Source organism: Pteronotus mesoamericanus, unplaced genomic scaffold (genome assembly GCF_021234165.1).
Source record: "Pteronotus mesoamericanus isolate MK-2021 breed Mesoamerican mustached bat unplaced genomic scaffold, CSHL_Meso_final scaffold_118, whole genome shotgun sequence".
NCBI lineage: Eukaryota > Metazoa > Chordata > Mammalia > Chiroptera > Mormoopidae > Pteronotus > Pteronotus mesoamericanus.
Genome location: NW_026555301.1, coordinates 9,596,855 through 9,613,794, shown reverse-complemented (window position 1 = coordinate 9,613,794; position 16,940 = coordinate 9,596,855). Strand labels below are relative to the sequence as shown.

The window sequence follows — 16,940 nt, the reverse complement described above, 5'->3', positions numbered from 1 at the left end:
GTATAAAAACAATGAAACATCAGAATCAGAAATCAGGAAAAAAAATACCATTTACTATAGCAACACAAAATAAATAAATAAGTAAGTAAAGTACCTAGAAATGAATGTAACCAAGCAGGTTAAAGACCTGTACTTGAAAGACTACAGAACACCAAAGAAAGAAGTTAAAGAAGGTACAAACACATCGAAGCATATACTGTGTTCATGGATTGGAAAAATTAGCATCATCAAAATGTCCATGCTACCTAAAGCAATCTATAGATTCAATGCAATCCCTATTAAAATATCAATGACATATTTCACAGATTTAGGACAAATATTTCAAAAATTTATATGGATCCAAAATGACCCCAAATAGCCTCAGCAACTTAGAGAAAGAACAAAGTAGGAGGAATCACATCACCTGATATCAAATTATAGTACAAGATGACTATAATCAAAACAGATTGGTACTGGCATAAGAATAGACACATAGATCAGTGGAACATAATAGAGAGCCCAGAGGTAAACCCATGTCTCTACGGTCAATTAATAATTGCCAAAGAAGCAAGAGCATAAAATGGAGTAAAAAGAGCCTCTTCCAGAAATGGTACTGGGAGACCTAAAATGGTACATGCAAAAAAATAAAACAAGACAACCAACTTGCATCATATACCAGAATAAACTCAAAATGGATAAAAGATTTAAACTGTGACACCATGAAAGTCCTAGAGGAAAACATAGGAAGTAAAATTACAGATATCCCATGTAGCAATATTTTCACCAATACATCCTCTAAGACAAGGAAAATAAAGTTAAGAATAAACAAATGGAACTACATCAAATTAAAAATCTTCTGCATAGCTAAAGAAAATACCAGCAAAATGAAAAGGGAACCAACCTTATGGGATGACATATTTTCCAGTGATACCTCAGACAAGGGTATATCTCCAAAATCTATAAAGAACTCGTATGACTCACCACCAGGAAGAGAAACAATCCAATTACAAAATGGACAAAGGACCTGAACAGGCACTTCTCCAGGGAGGACATACAGAGGACCCAAAGACATATGAAAGGATGGTCATCATCACTAGCCATCAGAGAAATTAAAACCACAGTGATATACCACCTCACACTGATCAGAATGGCCATCGTTTACAAATCAACAACAAGTCTTGGCACCGAAGAGGAATAAAAGGGCACCCTAGTGCACAATTGGTGAGAATGCAGACTGGTACAGCCGCTGTGGAAAACAGTATGGAATCTCCTCAAAAAAACTAAAAATGGAACTGCCTTTTGACCCAGTAATTCCACTGCTGGGATTATACCCTAAGAAGCCTGAAACACCAAATCAAAAGAACTTATGTATTCCAATGTTCATAGCAGAGTTATTTACAATAGCCAAGTGCTGAAACAGCCTAATTGCCCACCAGTAAACAGGTGGATCAAAAAACGGTGGTACATTTACGCCATGGAGTACTACCCAGCAGGTAAAGAAGGAATTCCTACCTTTCATGACAGCATGGATAGAACTGGCAAGTATTATGCAAGTGAAATTAGTGAAGTGGTGAAAGACAAATACCATGTGTTCTCTGTCACCTATAACAGGAACCTAATCAACAAAACAAACAAATGAGCAAAATAGAACCAGAGACATGGAAATAGAACAAACTGACAGGGACCAGAGTGGACGGATAGAGGGATAAAGGAGGAAAGAAGGGGAAAGGCCTTGTTAAAGAACAAGTATAAATGACCCATGGACATGGATCATGGGTTAGGGATTGACTATGGTAGCTGGTGTGGGCAGGGCAGGGGAAAGCAATGGGGGAAATTGGGAAAACTGTAATAGAATAACAACTAAAATAAATAAAATATAAAATATAAAATAAAATAAAAAAATTAAATATTTTCATTATATTATTTTTCTAAATGAATGTTTTCTTTTGGAAAAAATATTTTCATTGTTTATAAATCAATGGAAGAAGATTTTTGTTTATTCCTATTGTTAACTGGTTCCCCATTTGTCATCTCTCTCTGTACAATGTCTCCTCCAGGATTTCAGATTAATATAGATTTATCTTGCAGAGAGATGGATAACTTCAAGATAGATATTGCAAGCAGGTGCATGGAACATGTATGAGTAGTGTTTATTTTGCTTTGACTTTTCAAAAGAGAGGGTTGATGGAGTACAAAATCCTGAGTCATAACATTAACCTAAAGATTTTGATAATGCTCCAGCAAGCATATACAACTACATCTGATATGTCTAAGATGAGGTTGGTTTATTTTTTAATTTGTGCAAAATCAATTTTTCTCTCTCCCATAGTCCACCTCCCTCCTCCAGAATGATTATAAATGTTCACTTTGTTGTTATAGCTAGAAATTTTTTCCAGGGTGTACTTAGGCTTTTTGCTGCCATCACGTGATAAAATCTTCTAATCTTTATATATAGCTCTAGGAGTTTATTCTCCCCCCACCTATCATATTTTTGATTATTACTTCTGTGAAATTACTCTGGTTTATCTTCCAGGATCACCAGTTATATCTTTGTCAGGTTTCTGTCATCTTTATATGTATTACACCTTTTCTCTTAATTTTCACATCTTTACAGTTTTTTGTATTTGGAAAATTAACCTCAAGTTTATCCTTTATATTATCAATACTGTCTCCTAAGAAGCAATTCCAGTTTTTACTTAAACAAATGGATTTTAAATATGAAATTTTTATCACTCTAACAATTCTTTCTGATCATCTTTCCTTCCATTTCTTTTGATTAATACCTCAATGGTTGCTTCCTTACCTTATTCCATTTCTTTTTTATAAATGTTACATTTTCCTTTACTGTACTAATGCTTACAAGGAGTTTTTTTTTAATTTTATTTTTATAGATTGTTTTAATTTCTCTGCATGTCCTATGATTCAGTTTAAACATCCTCTGTCCCTGGTTTTAAGATAGTTTTTCAAGGGCTCATGATATTTTTCCCAATCACTCATCTTTAATGTTGACCCAGTGTTTGTCAATAAACTAAGTTTATAGATAATTCATTTTTACCCTTTGCCACCTCAATTTCAATTTCTCAATCAAGTATAAAATCTCATCATCAACTAGAGGTGAATTAAAATTGACACTAGGGTTTGCATATTCCCCTTGGTTGTACCATACAAGGATTTTATATTCTATCATTCTCCTGTCTCAAATATAAAATTAGGAGGAAGAATCCTTGAATTATATAAAACTTCACTCTCTGTGAAACTACTCAAGTAATAGTTTTCTTTGACTCTCTTTGATGGCTTCCATCTGAAACAAAAGTGTAGTACATTAAAAATTGTAATTTCCAACATGCCCTAATACCAAGCTTTTATATCAATGACCTAACCCATATGCAGTTTACTCAAGAGACTATACTTTCCTGAATTAATTTTTAAGGATTTTTATAATCTTCCTGGATGTAGAAAAATAGTAAACAGTGTGATAAAAAAGTGATTAGGCTAGAAAGTCAAATATGGTGAATATTGTAGATTGACTGAGTCATTCAACACTTACTCTCATTCACTTATAACTTTCTGTGCTTTAATATTAAGATTGGGAAAGATGGATACTACCTTGTCCAGTCTCTTTTGTAATTATGGTTATCTCTGAGACCAATGTTCTGGTACACAGATGTGCCCATGTAAGAATTTTAAGATGGAGGAGAATGACAGAAGTAGAAACCGTGAAGGGAAACTAGGTCTTCTGGCAAACACAAGATAAAGATATTTTGTAGCTCTGCATCACTTTTAGTTGTTTCAGTTTCTAAATCTTCTGTACTGGATACCAAGAAGTGAGTGTTGAGAACTTTGAGATTCTGTTAGAGCAGATTGGGCAGATCTTGTGAATCTTTAAATCCTGGTTGTATAACATCTAAGCTTAGTTCTTTGATACACTATTTATATCATTTCTCTTATGTAATTTATAACTAAAAATACAGGGATATACAGTGAGTGGTAGTAGAGATGGTTTTAGGCAATAGAGCATCAAGGAAATGAAAAATATGTATGTGATTTGTTATTTGATATGGAAGTAGTGTCATGAAAGAGTTAAAGAGTTACTATTATCTTCTGTAATCTACTGAAATTAAGTGCTTATTGAAGTCAAGTCCTCAGCAAACTGAGTGGCTAAAGAAGCTGTGCTAAAGAAGCCAAAGAATAAAGTAACCAGGTCAGTATTCTAAGTACCTGGTCCATGGTGCAGAGCTTCTAAAACTGCTTAAGAGAATTACTTGCCTCTTGTAGCAAATTTGGTTAATGCAGCCAAATATCATTGTTAAATTGTTATGTAGTTTTAATTCTCTATCTCATCCATACTTTCCCTGGTGGGACATTGAATGAGAAAGAATGAGACATCAAGAATTGGGAGAGACATTTGGAAGATTTCCAATGGCTATGAGTATATCCAAATGCTAAACCTTATTGAGATTCTCATTTCAGCAGAACCAGCTTTCCTTCACCCAATTAATAAAACAGGTTTTGACTTGTTTGAGGGCCTTGTAATGAATTTATCTATACTTGGTACCTTGCAAGGGAATACCAAGTTTCTATACCCAGATGGACCCCATGCTGGCAAATTCTAGTAGGCATAATTCTCATTTTAGTCTACATGAATGGCAACTCTTACCATTGTGGACATATAAACCATCCATCCCTACTACTGACTCATAGTGATTATGAGTCAGAGCCAATAATTCACCAGGTAACAATTAAAAAATTAAGCCTGAGAAAGAATGGTACACAAGACATTGTGATATTTCTAACTTATTTTTGCAAAAGTTTGCTATTTTAAAAAATTTGCAAAATCTTGGATAGTATAGTGGATTATCATAAACTTATTAAATAGTTATTTCAATTGCTATTCCACATAACATTTATTTCCTGGAGTAAATCAACAAATACCAGACATTTATACAAACAGCAAGCAGTGCTTGACTCAGAAGAAATTTTCTTTCTCATATCTAAAAAAATCATAAAACAGAATCTATCTTTCTTTTACTTGTCTAGAATATTAATATACTTCTTATTCTTACTTGAGAACCACTCAATTCTATAGCTCTCTTTCATACTTAATTCAATTGTTAGAAGACTTGATCCTATTATACGCCCCCCCCCACACACACACAGTTCACTACAATGATGACATCATAAATTTGAGGCCTAATGATAAGAAAATGTCATATAACTTAGGTACTGTTGGGAACCATCCCGCATGGTTTCAGGAACTGTAGCATCACCAATAGGTGAGAGGGCTCAGAGGCTGGAGCTAATAAAGGAAGCCTTGGGAAAATAGGCCACTGAGGAGACAAAATCTGTCCTCCTGGCAGGGGTGCAGCCCCTGCCTTCCTCACATCACCCTGTTTAGCTTCGAAAGATGGCTGGTTAGTCAATGATGGATAAAACCCCTCAATGGCAGGGGCAACCTAAGACAGGCACAGCCACATGGCCATCGTGGGAAGGACTTGGGGGACATGAAGAAAGAGCAAAAGACCCTCAACCATTGGCTTTGATATGGCTGAGGTCCTCACTCTACCTGAAAAAAGTCTCTTTATCTCTTGGCAGCTCTCCTACCCCTGCCTGGCTTAGGCTTCAAACAGGACTGGAGTCAGCCCTAAACTGGATTGGGCAGTTCCCAGGGGAGATAAGGGCTAGAAGTAAATTACACCCTTTGAAGCATGCTTTGTTTTTCCCTCAAAAGCTATGATAACCAGCTCATGCTGGGAAGGTAATTTACATTATTCACAGACCCTGACCCTAAACCCTTTGGCACTCATGTTTATGCTCTCATGTTTACTCGTCCTCTCTCAGACCCATGTAAACTGGTGTGCTTCTGCCATTTGTTTTCTTCAAAACATGATCTATTCTCTGTAAACATTAACATACTGATGTAAGGAAATCACCTGTACATTCCTACAACCTAGCCCCTCTGATAACCCTTTCAATAAAAGCCATTGGACACAGGGGCTCAGGGCATTCTCCACTAGAGGGAAGTGCCACCCCTTTCCCTGGCAGACTGAGAGAAAAGTGTTTGGGATGACTTATTTTATTACCCCATCCATGACGATGCAGAGTAGCCTCTGCAGGACCAGAGCCTGCCTTCTGTCTCAAGGTACCCTGGTAAGTATCTACTGATGTATGACAAAGGATGAAGAATAAATCCTATAAAATTTCAGGAGAATCAATAGTCTACAACATGCCCAAATATCACCTCCAAAAAGTCAAAGAAAATTTGTGACACTGGGAACTATTTTCATTAATAAAAAGGATTTTCTTATAGTCCTTTATATTTCTGTGATGTTAGTTGTCATTCCTCCTCTTTAATTTTTTATTTTATTTATTTGGGTCCTTTCTCTTTTTAGATGAGTCTGGTTAAAGGTTCGTCAATCTTGTTTATTTTTTCCAAGAAAGCAGCTCTTGGTTTTTCATTGATCTTTTGTATTGTTTTTTAGTTTTTGTTATTTATTTCTGCTCTTTATTATTTAATTCTTTCTACTTACTCTGTTTTGTTTGTTTTTCTTTTTCTAGTTTTTTTTTTTAAGTGTAGGGTTAGATGGTTTATTTAAGATTCTTCTTGCATCTTGAGGTAGGACTGTAGTGCTATGAACTTCCCTCTCAGGACTGAGTTCCCTGTGTCCTATAGATTTTGGGTTGTGTGTTCAAAAGCCCATGCTACTGAAAGCAGTCTATAGAGTCAAAACAATTCTTATTAAAATACCAATGGCATATTTCACAGATCAGAACAAATATCCTCAAAATGTATATGGAACCAAAAAACCTCATATAGCCTCACTGGTCTTGAGGAAGAAGAAGAAAATTGGAAGTATCACAATACCTGAAATCAAACTATACTACAAGACTTTGTAATCAAAACAGCCTGATACTATAATAAGAATGGGCATATAGATCAATGGAACTGAAGAGAGAGCCCAGAAATAAACTCATGGCTTTATCGGCAAGTAATATTTGACACAGCAGGCAAGAACATACAAAGATAGTTTCTTCAATAAATGGTGTTGGGAAAATTGGACAAGCACATTTAAAAAAATGGAAACTTGACCACCAACTTACACCATGCATAAGAATAAATTCAAAATGGATAAAAGACTTAAATATAAGTTGTGAGACCATAAGTATCCTTCAAAAAAACATAAGCAGTAAAATCTCAGACTCCTCTCATAGCAATATGTTTGCAGATGCATCTCCTAGGGCAACAGAAAAAAAAGAAAAAATAAACAAATGAGGCTACATCAGGCTAAAAAGCTTCTGCCCAAAAACAACAACAAAAACCATCAACAAAATTAAAAGGAAATGTAGTGTAATATTTGTCAATGAAAATCTGATAAATGTTTAATTTCCAAAATATTTAAAGAACTTATACAACTCAACACCAGGAAGACAAACAATCCAATTGAAGATGGGTAAAGGGCATGCCTAGAAACTTCTCCAAGGAGGGCATACAGATGGTCAAAAGACATATGAAAAAAAATGTTCAACATTGCTAATCATCAGAGAGACACAAATTAAAACCACAGTGAGATATTGCCTCATACCTGCCAGAGCAGCCACCATCAATAAATCAACAAGTGCTGATGATGATGTGGAGAAAAAGGGAATCCTTGTGCATAGCTTGTGGAAATTCAGACTGGTGCAGCCACTGTGGAAAACAGTATGGCGTTTCCTCAAAAAATTAAAAATGGAATTGCCTTTTTGACCCAGGGATCCCAATTTTTAGGAATATATCCTAAGAATTCTGAAAGACCATTTCAAAAAATATGTGCACCTCTATGTTCATAGCAGCATTGTTTACAATAGCCAAGTTCTGGAAGCAGCCCTAGTGCTCATTAGGAGATGAGTAGATAAAAAAATTTGTGGTACATTAACATGATGGAATACAAAATGGCCATAAAAAAACAAAAAAGGAAATCTTACTTTTTGCAACAGCATAGATAGAGCTGAAGATTGTTATGCTAAGTGAAATAAGCCAGAGAAAGACAACATATGATCTCACATGTGGAATCCAATGAACAAAATAAACTGATGAACAAAATAGAAATAGAGGCATTAATACATGGAACAGACAAGCATCAGAAGGGAGGGGGAGGAGCAAAGGGGAACTGGATGAAAAAAGATTAAGGGGTTACCAAAGAACATATATTCATAACCTATAGACACAACAACAATGTGCTGATAACCAGTGGGAAAGGAGGATGGAGGCAGGGGATGGAGGTGGGCAAAGTAAGGTGGGGAATGGAGGCATTTCTAATAGTGTCAACAATAAAAATGAAACAACTAAAAAAGAAAAAACATTATGATTAATTGACCCATTTAAATTTTAAGAAAATACTTTTTATATTTGAATATATTGTTCTCATTCATATATGAAATAAACTTCTGGGCTATTTGGCAAGATGTTATTCCACTTAATTTTAATGACTCAGTAATTTGAAAAGATCCTCAAAGTGTCTGTAGATTTTTGGGATGCTATATGGAGCCCATAGCATGTGGCAAGTTTCAGCAGGAAAACCAAAGAGAAGTGCCTGAGTTTGAGAACAAAATTCTACCCTCTTCAGCCAGCAATCTCTGTTTAAAAAAACAAACAAAAAAACAAACAAACAAAGAACAACTCTGTGCTTGTCATTGTGTCTTAATTGAGGTTGAATGACTGATCATGAAACAACAAGTTATCAAGTAATCTGAGTTGCCATGAATGAAATCAGTGATTTTTCTTTCAGTAGAGTATGATATCTAAATCACACTTAGAAGAAGGTAGATCTCATTTTATGGCCTTTAGCTTAGGGACAAGTGTACATGGGTCCACATGTGAAGCAGTGGGAAAAACTACAGTCTTTCTTACCTGTATAACTAAAAAACTGAGTTAGGAAAACTAACTGTTGAATATAGTGGGAGAACCTTGGAACAGAAAGAGCCTAAAGGGGAATTCCAAAATATACCTATCTATATCTTTTGAGTGGCTCATGAACCATACATTCATAGAATAGACTCAAATTCTAGCTAAAAATAACAATCAGAACTTAAAACACAGTCACAATTCAATAAAGTTTCCAGTTCAAGTTCAGTCAAGAAAATTGCTTGCAAAAACAAAAAAGCATTGGAGAAAATGTATGATGTCTAAAATACCATTCAAAATTATCCAAAATACAAAGACCCAGGAAAATGAAATACATTCTCAAAAAATAAAAAAAGGAAGGAAGGGAGGAAAGAAGGAAGGAAAGAGAAAGAAAGAAAAAGAAAGAAAAAAATGGCTGTGAATCACTCCAGGATGATTAAGATGTAAGAAAAAACAGTCAAAGTTTTTAAAGTGGCTATGATAATTACCATCAATAAAGGACAATAAATATGCTCTCAAAAATAAAAACAGGAAATCTCACCATATGAACATAAACAGTAAATATGAACCAAATGGAAATTCTGAAACTGGACATTACTATCTGCAATGATTAAGGGGATAGGGTGGAGGTGGAAGAGGGTTTAAGGGGGATAAATGGTAATTTATAAGGGGAAAATACAATAAAAATAATTTTTTAAAAGAGAACTTCTTCTAAATAGCAGCTTTTAACTCGCTTTTGGGTTCTACCTGAATCTTAGCTGGATAAAGTTAACAGCTGAATGGAGATAATAAAGGAAAGAGTAAGTGAACTTGAACATAGATCAATGAACATTACAATAAGAAAAACAGAAATAAAAGTTAAAAAATAAAAGTCATGAACAGAATATCAGGCACTTGTTAGATGATACAAAAACTGTGTAACATATATGTAATTGGAGCCCCAGAAGAAGAGAAAAATAATGAGTCAAAAGTAATGTATTTGAGGAAATAAGGTTTCAAAATTTTACAATTTGATGGACATATATTTTTATACACAAAATGATCAGCAAATACAAAACAGAATAAACACAATAAAGTCTATATCAAGGCACATCATAACAAATTTTTTAAAGTTAAAGACTGAATAAATCTTAAAAGCCATAAGAAAAAAACTACATAGATACATCAGAAGAAAAGAGTGAAAAATCATGAAAGTGGTAAAATAAAAGGATGAACAACTCAGAATTCTATAATTAGCAAAAATATCCTTAGAGAATAGAAATAGAAATATTTTCAGATAAAAATAGAATTATTACAAGCTAAAGAAAATCTTCAGATAGAAAGAAAATGGTAACACATGAAAACTTGGATTCTCAGAAAGAAATGAAAGCATTGAAAATTATCAATAACTGAATAAATGCAAAATACTATTTTTTGCTTCCATATTCTTAGTTGCTGCTTAAGTCAGTAAACATAAGACAAATAACAAATATAGCATCAAAGGTATGAATGTAGAGCGTTGCGATATTGCAACATATCTTTGACAAATATAATGTCAAAGATATGAGCAGAATGTTGCAGTGTTACTATATTTTTTTAAAATGCTAAAATATTAACTGCAAGTGTGCTATAAAATGTTAGTTATGAACTCAAATCCTTATAGCAATCAGTAAATAATGCAAGTAAATATTGCTAAAAAGTCAATAGGAAAATTAAATTGGAATTATACAAATATTCAAATAGTCCAAAAGGGATGCAGTAAATAAAAAAATAATAAAATGCTAGATACAAATCCAACTATTTATATAACTACATTAAATGTTAATAGACTGAATGCTTAAACTGAAATGAAGGTATTGCCCAAATACACTTAAAAAATCAAAGCATATGTTGTCTAAAAAATATAGATTACACATAAAGACAGATATATTGAAAGTGGATGAAAAATGACATGGCATACAAATGGTAAGGATAAGAAGGTTACAGGCCTAAGTTAGTGTCACATAAATTACATTTAAAAACAAAAAATAACAGGAGCTAAAGAGAGACGTTATGATTAAATGATCAACTCATCAAGAAGATATACCAGTTAGAGATGAACATGGATCAAACAACAGAGCTTCAAAATACATCAAGCAAAACTTGATGCAATTAAAGAAATAAAGGAGATAATTCCACACTTAGAATTGGAGTTATTAACACCAGAGTCTGCAAACATTTTCCCTAAGGGTCTAGAGAGTAAATATTTAAAGGTTTTTAGTTCATTCTCCTTTGGGTGTGTGCACATATGTGTGTGTTTATAACCCTTTGGGAGAGTAAAGACCATTCTTAACTTGATAGGCTGTGGAGAAGCAATTGTTCAATTGTCTCAAAAATCAGACAAAAGGAAAGTACTATCAGAAATAATATCAGAAATAGGTTAGCTCTAACCTAGAGTAAATTTGTATTTATAGAACACTACACCCAACAAAAACAGAATACTTATTCTTGCTACATTTACCAGAATTGACCATCTACTCACTCATATATAAAGGTCTAAAATTTAAAAGATTGAAATCTTATGAGTATGTCTTATGACCACAATAAAGCTGAATTAAAACTTAATAACAATAAAAATACATTTAAAAACTCTAACTACTTAGAAATAAATCACTTTTAAATAATTAATAGGTAAACAAGAAATTACAAGGGATATAATTTAGTGATTAAACCAAATAATCATGAAAATACAAAAAGTAAAAACTTGTCAGATGCAGGCAAAATAGTACTTATAAGTTAAATGCTGATGCTGGAAAAGAAGAACTAAAATCAATTTTCTAAGTTTTAACCTTAAATAATTAAAACAAAAACAAATTAAAGCCAATCTAAATAGAAAAAAGGGAAACAGAAACAAAGAGAAAGAAAACATTAATGGAGAATATGAAAAGCCAACAGAGAAACTAAATAAATCCAATATCCTGTTCTTTAAAAGATCAATAAAATTGATAATCCTCTAGCAAGACTTATCTGGGGATCAAAAAGAGAAGACACATTTTATTATTGGAAGTGGAAAATAAATATCACTACAGATCCTACAAATATTAAAAAGATAGTCATTTTTAAGGACAACTTTATGTCAATAAGTTAAAAGTTTAGATAAATAAGATGAAATAATTAAAAGCTACAAGTTTTCAAATGGATAAAAAATAAATAGAAAAATATATTAAAAATATTGAATTTATAACCGAAACTCTTCTTACAAAGAAAACTCTAGGAACAAATACATTTACTAGTGAATTCAATTAAATGTTAAAGGAAGGCATAATAAAATTATTTATATACTCTTTAGAACCTACAGTATGTTCCTAATTCAATTCACAGGGGGAGCATGCCCCTAATACAAAGACATTGTAAGAAAATAACCCTACAAACTAATATTTTCATGAACATAAATACAAAGATATCCTTAGAAATTTATAAATAAAATTCAGTAACACATACATTAAGGATAATACACCATAACCATGTAATGTTTATCACAGAAATACAAGGATCATTTACTATTTTAAATCAATGAAATTCAAACCCATTAACAAAATAAAATATAAACATCATATAATTAACTCAATAGATTCAATAAATGAATCACCAATATGTGATAAAATTTCTCACTAAAATACAAACTTTCTCACCTGGGTAAATAATATTTTTAAAAAAAACAACAGTTAATATCAAACTCAATGGTGAACGGAGTCAATGCATTGTATATAAATTCAAAAATATGTCAAGAATGTCTGCTCAACATTGCAGAAGAGGTCTTAGCCAGTGAAATTTAAGGCAATAATAAGAAATAATAAAAGGCATAAAAATTATAAAGAAATAAGTAGAACTCTATTTATTCACACAAAATATAATTAAGAATGTCAGAATTCCTAAAGGGTCTTCAAAAACTGTTAGAATTAGTAAGTAAATATATCAAGGCCATAAAATATGAAGTCAATACATACAAAATCAATGGTATTTCTACATCACAATGACTAGTAAAATAGTTTAAGAAGTCTTTTTAGAATATTTTTTTAAAAGGTACTTAGTAAGAGCCTTAAAATATGGACAAGAATTCTGCACTGGAAACTGAGGAGAATAGAAGGTATATCATATTGGATTAGAAGACTCAATATTGTGAAGTTATTACATTTCTCAAAATTGATCTACTGATTCAACACAATTCCATTCAAAATCCCTGGTGATATATTTGATTAAAAATAAGTAGCTGGTACTAAAATATATTGAGAAATATAAAGTGTGGCAAGTCAGTTTCAAAAATAAAAATAATAAATGCCTTGTAGGATTTACACTACCTGACTTTAAGAATTACTATAAAACTGTATTAATCAAGATAATGTGATATTAGTATAGAGATAGATATCTAAATAAGAACACCATCTAGAAAGTCCAGAAACAAACTACAAATCCTACCTCACACTACACACTCATACAGAGCAGACTTAAAGATACAAGCTAAAACTATAAAACTTCTAGAAAAAAATAGAAGAATATTTGTACATTGCAGAGGACAAATATTTTTTAGACAATGGACAAAATGAGAGGCAAAGAAAATATGATGGAAAAAGAATTATTTCCTGGGCCATGAAATATGTCAAAAAGGTTAGAAGAGCTAGATTTAAAATAACATTAAAAAGATGACTCACCCATAATTACACTGAATTTTAAAGCTAAAAAGACCTTCAAAGGACATGATTCAAATTCTTCATTTTCTACATGAATAAACTAAGGGCAAGAAAGTCACAGAGATTCATACAGGTGATTAATGGCAAACCACTCTTTTTCCTAAACTAAGCCTCAGTTATTTCCTAAACTAAGGCTAAAATTAGCAGAAGGAAGGAAATAATAAACACCAGAACAGAAACAAATAAAACAGAGAATTGAAAACAAAGAAAAAAAATGATGACACTAAGAGTTGGTTCTTTAAGAAGGTAAACACACTCAACAAATCCTTCACCTCACTAAGTAAAAAAGAGTGAAGACTCACATCAATGAAATTAGAAACAAAAGAGGAGACAGCATATGCCATTGTATGGAATTAAAACTGACATCTTCTAACATTTGTGCACATTCTAAAACTTAGAGCTGGAAGTGTCCAACTGAAAAACCAGTTGTTCAAAGATATAGAAAGTCTTAAAAACTACTGAAATGTTGCCCTTAAAGACATACTCCAAAAAAAGAAAAAAAAATGAGACAGAATAACTGATGCCACAAAAATAGAAAAGAAGTCATAAAAGACTATTATGAAAAATTGAGCAACATAGAAAAAATGGATAAGTTCCTAGATACATACAACTTACCAAGACTGAATCAAGAAGAAATAAAAAGCCTGAACAGCTAATAACAAATACTGAGACTGTGGCAGTAATCAAAAAACTCCCAACAAAGAAAAGTCCAGGACCAGATGTCTTACTGGGTAAATGTTAGCAAACATTTCAAGAGGAACTAATACAAATTCTTCTTAAATCCTTCCAAAAATAGAAGAGGCAACACAAGCTCTTTTTATGAGATCAGCACCACCTTGATACCAAAATCAGACATAGACACCACAGGAAAAGAAAGCTAATGACCCTGATGAACACGGATGCAAAAGTCCTCAAGAAAATATTAGAAAAATACATTTTACAATACATAAAAGGATCATATACCATGACCAAATAGGATTTATCCTTGGGTGCAATGATGTTTCAACATAAGCAAAGCAATCAATGTGATACACTACATTAACAGAGTGAAGAATAAAAAGTACTTGATCAACTCAATAGATCCAAAACAAAAGCATTTGACAACATACAACATGATAAAGCATTAAAAATTTTGGAATACAGGAAACATATCACAACATAATAAAGGCCATATATGAAAAGTCCACAACTAATGTTGTACACAATGATAAAAAACTGAAAGACTTTCCTCTGTGATTGGGAACAAGGCAAGAATGCCCCTGTCCACTCTCATCACTCTATACAACATAGTACTGGAAGTCCAAGCCAGTGCAATGAGGCAGGGAAATAAATAAAAGGGACTCACATCTGAAAGGAAGGAGTAAAATCACTTGTTTGCAGAGGACATGAAAAACTTACCCTCCACACACACATGCACACGCCCATACACAAACTCTTTGGAACTACAGAAATGGAGAAAATATTTTCAAACCATACATCTGATAGTTAATGTTCAAAACATATAAGAGACTTCTATGATCAATAGCAAAAAAACAAATAAACTGATTTAAAAATGGGCAAAGGAACTGAATAGACATATCTCAAAGAAAAATGCAAATAACAAACAGGCAAATAGAAAAGTACTCAACATCACTAATCATCAGGGAAATGCAAATCAAAACCATGAGATGTCAGCTAACACCTGTTAAAATGGTTATTTGTATTTTTTATTTTTTTAATTAATTAATTAATTTTTTCAACTACATTAGACTCTGCCTTCCCTCCACCACTTTCCCTTGCCCCATCCCTCCCTCAACCCTCCCTAAACTCTACCCCTTTGGTTTTGTTAAAATGGTTATTTTTTTAATGGTTTATTTATTTATTTATTTATTTATTTTTCAAGTACATTTGTCTCCATTTTCCCCCCATTACTCTCTCCTGCCGTACCCACTCCCATATCCCACATTCAATCTCACTCCCCAGTTGTCTTTGCCTGTGGGTCTTTTATACATGTTTTTTTTTATTTTATTTTAATTTATTTTTTCAAATACATTTGTCTCTGCCTCCCCCCACCACTTTCCCTTGCTCCCTCCCTCCTTCCCTCCCTCAGCTCTTCCCTTTTGGTTTTGTCCATGAGTCCTTGCTATATGTTCCTTGACATTCCCCTTCCCTTCCATTTCCTCACCACCCCCCTCCTTCCCTCTTGTCTCTGTTGATTTCTTCTCCTTTCAGTGTTGCTGCTCTTATTTTCCTTGCATCTTTCTATTGTTGGTTAGGTTCTGCTTATAGGTGAGATCATATGGTATTTGTCTTACGCCCCCTGGATCATTTCGCTTAGCATAATGCTCTCCAGTTCCATCCACGCTGTGGCAAGGTTTCGTAGTTCTTTCTTTTGTTCTGCTGCGTAGTATTCCATTCTGTATATGTACCATTATTTTTTGATCCAATCATCTACTGATGGACACTTAGGTTGCTTCCAGCACTTGGCTATTGTCAATTGTGCTGCTATGAACATTGGGGTGCATAGGTTCTTTTGTATTGGCGTTTTGGTGTTCTCAGGGTATAGTCCCAGCAGGGGAATCACTGGATCAAAAGGCAGTTCCATTTTCAGCTTTCTGAGGAAATTCCACACTGCTTTCCACAGTGGCTGCACCAGTCTGCATCCCACCAACAGTGGACCAGGGTTCCCTTTTCTCCACAGTCTCGCCAGCACCTGTTGTTTGTTGATCTGTTTATGATGGCCATTCTGACTGGTGTGAGGTGGTAACTCATGGTGGTTTTGATCTGCATTTCTCTGATGGCTAGTGATGCTGAGCATCCTTTCAAATGCCTCTGGGCCCTCTCTATCTCCTCCTTGGAAAAGCGTCTGCCCAGGTCCTTTGCCCATTTTTTGATTGGATCGTTTGTCTTCTTGGAGTGGAGTCGAGTGACTTCTTTATATATTTTGGAGATCAAACCTCTATCTGATGTATCATTAGCGAATATATTTTCCCATATGTTTAGCTCCCTTTTCATATTGCTGATATATTCTTTTGCCATGCAGAAGCTTCTTATTTTGATGAGGTCCCACTTGTTTATTCTTTCCTTTATATCCCTTGCTTTAGGAGACATATCGGTGAAAAAATTGCTGCGTGGGATATCTGAGAGTTTCCTGCCAATGTTCTCCTCTAGGACTTTGATGGTGTTGCGACTTCTATTTAAGTCTTTTATCCATCTTGAGTTTATTTTTGTGTATGGTGTCAGCTGATGATCCAATTTCAATTTTTTGCATTAGCCGTCCAGCTCTCCCAACACCATTTGTTGAAGAGGCTGTTATTGCTCCATTTTATGCTTCTGCCCCCTTTGTCAAATATTAGATGACCATAGAGACCTGGGCTTATTTCTGGGCTTTCTATTCT

The 16,940-nt window shown here is 33.6% G+C and overlaps 1 pseudogene; it reads left to right on the top strand.

Moving 5' to 3' along the window:
• The first annotated feature begins 1,453 nt into the window (after nt 1-1,453).
• LOC129081724 (actin-like protein 8) overlaps nt 1,454-16,940 on the top strand; it is a 32,624-nt pseudogene continuing 17,137 nt past the window's right edge.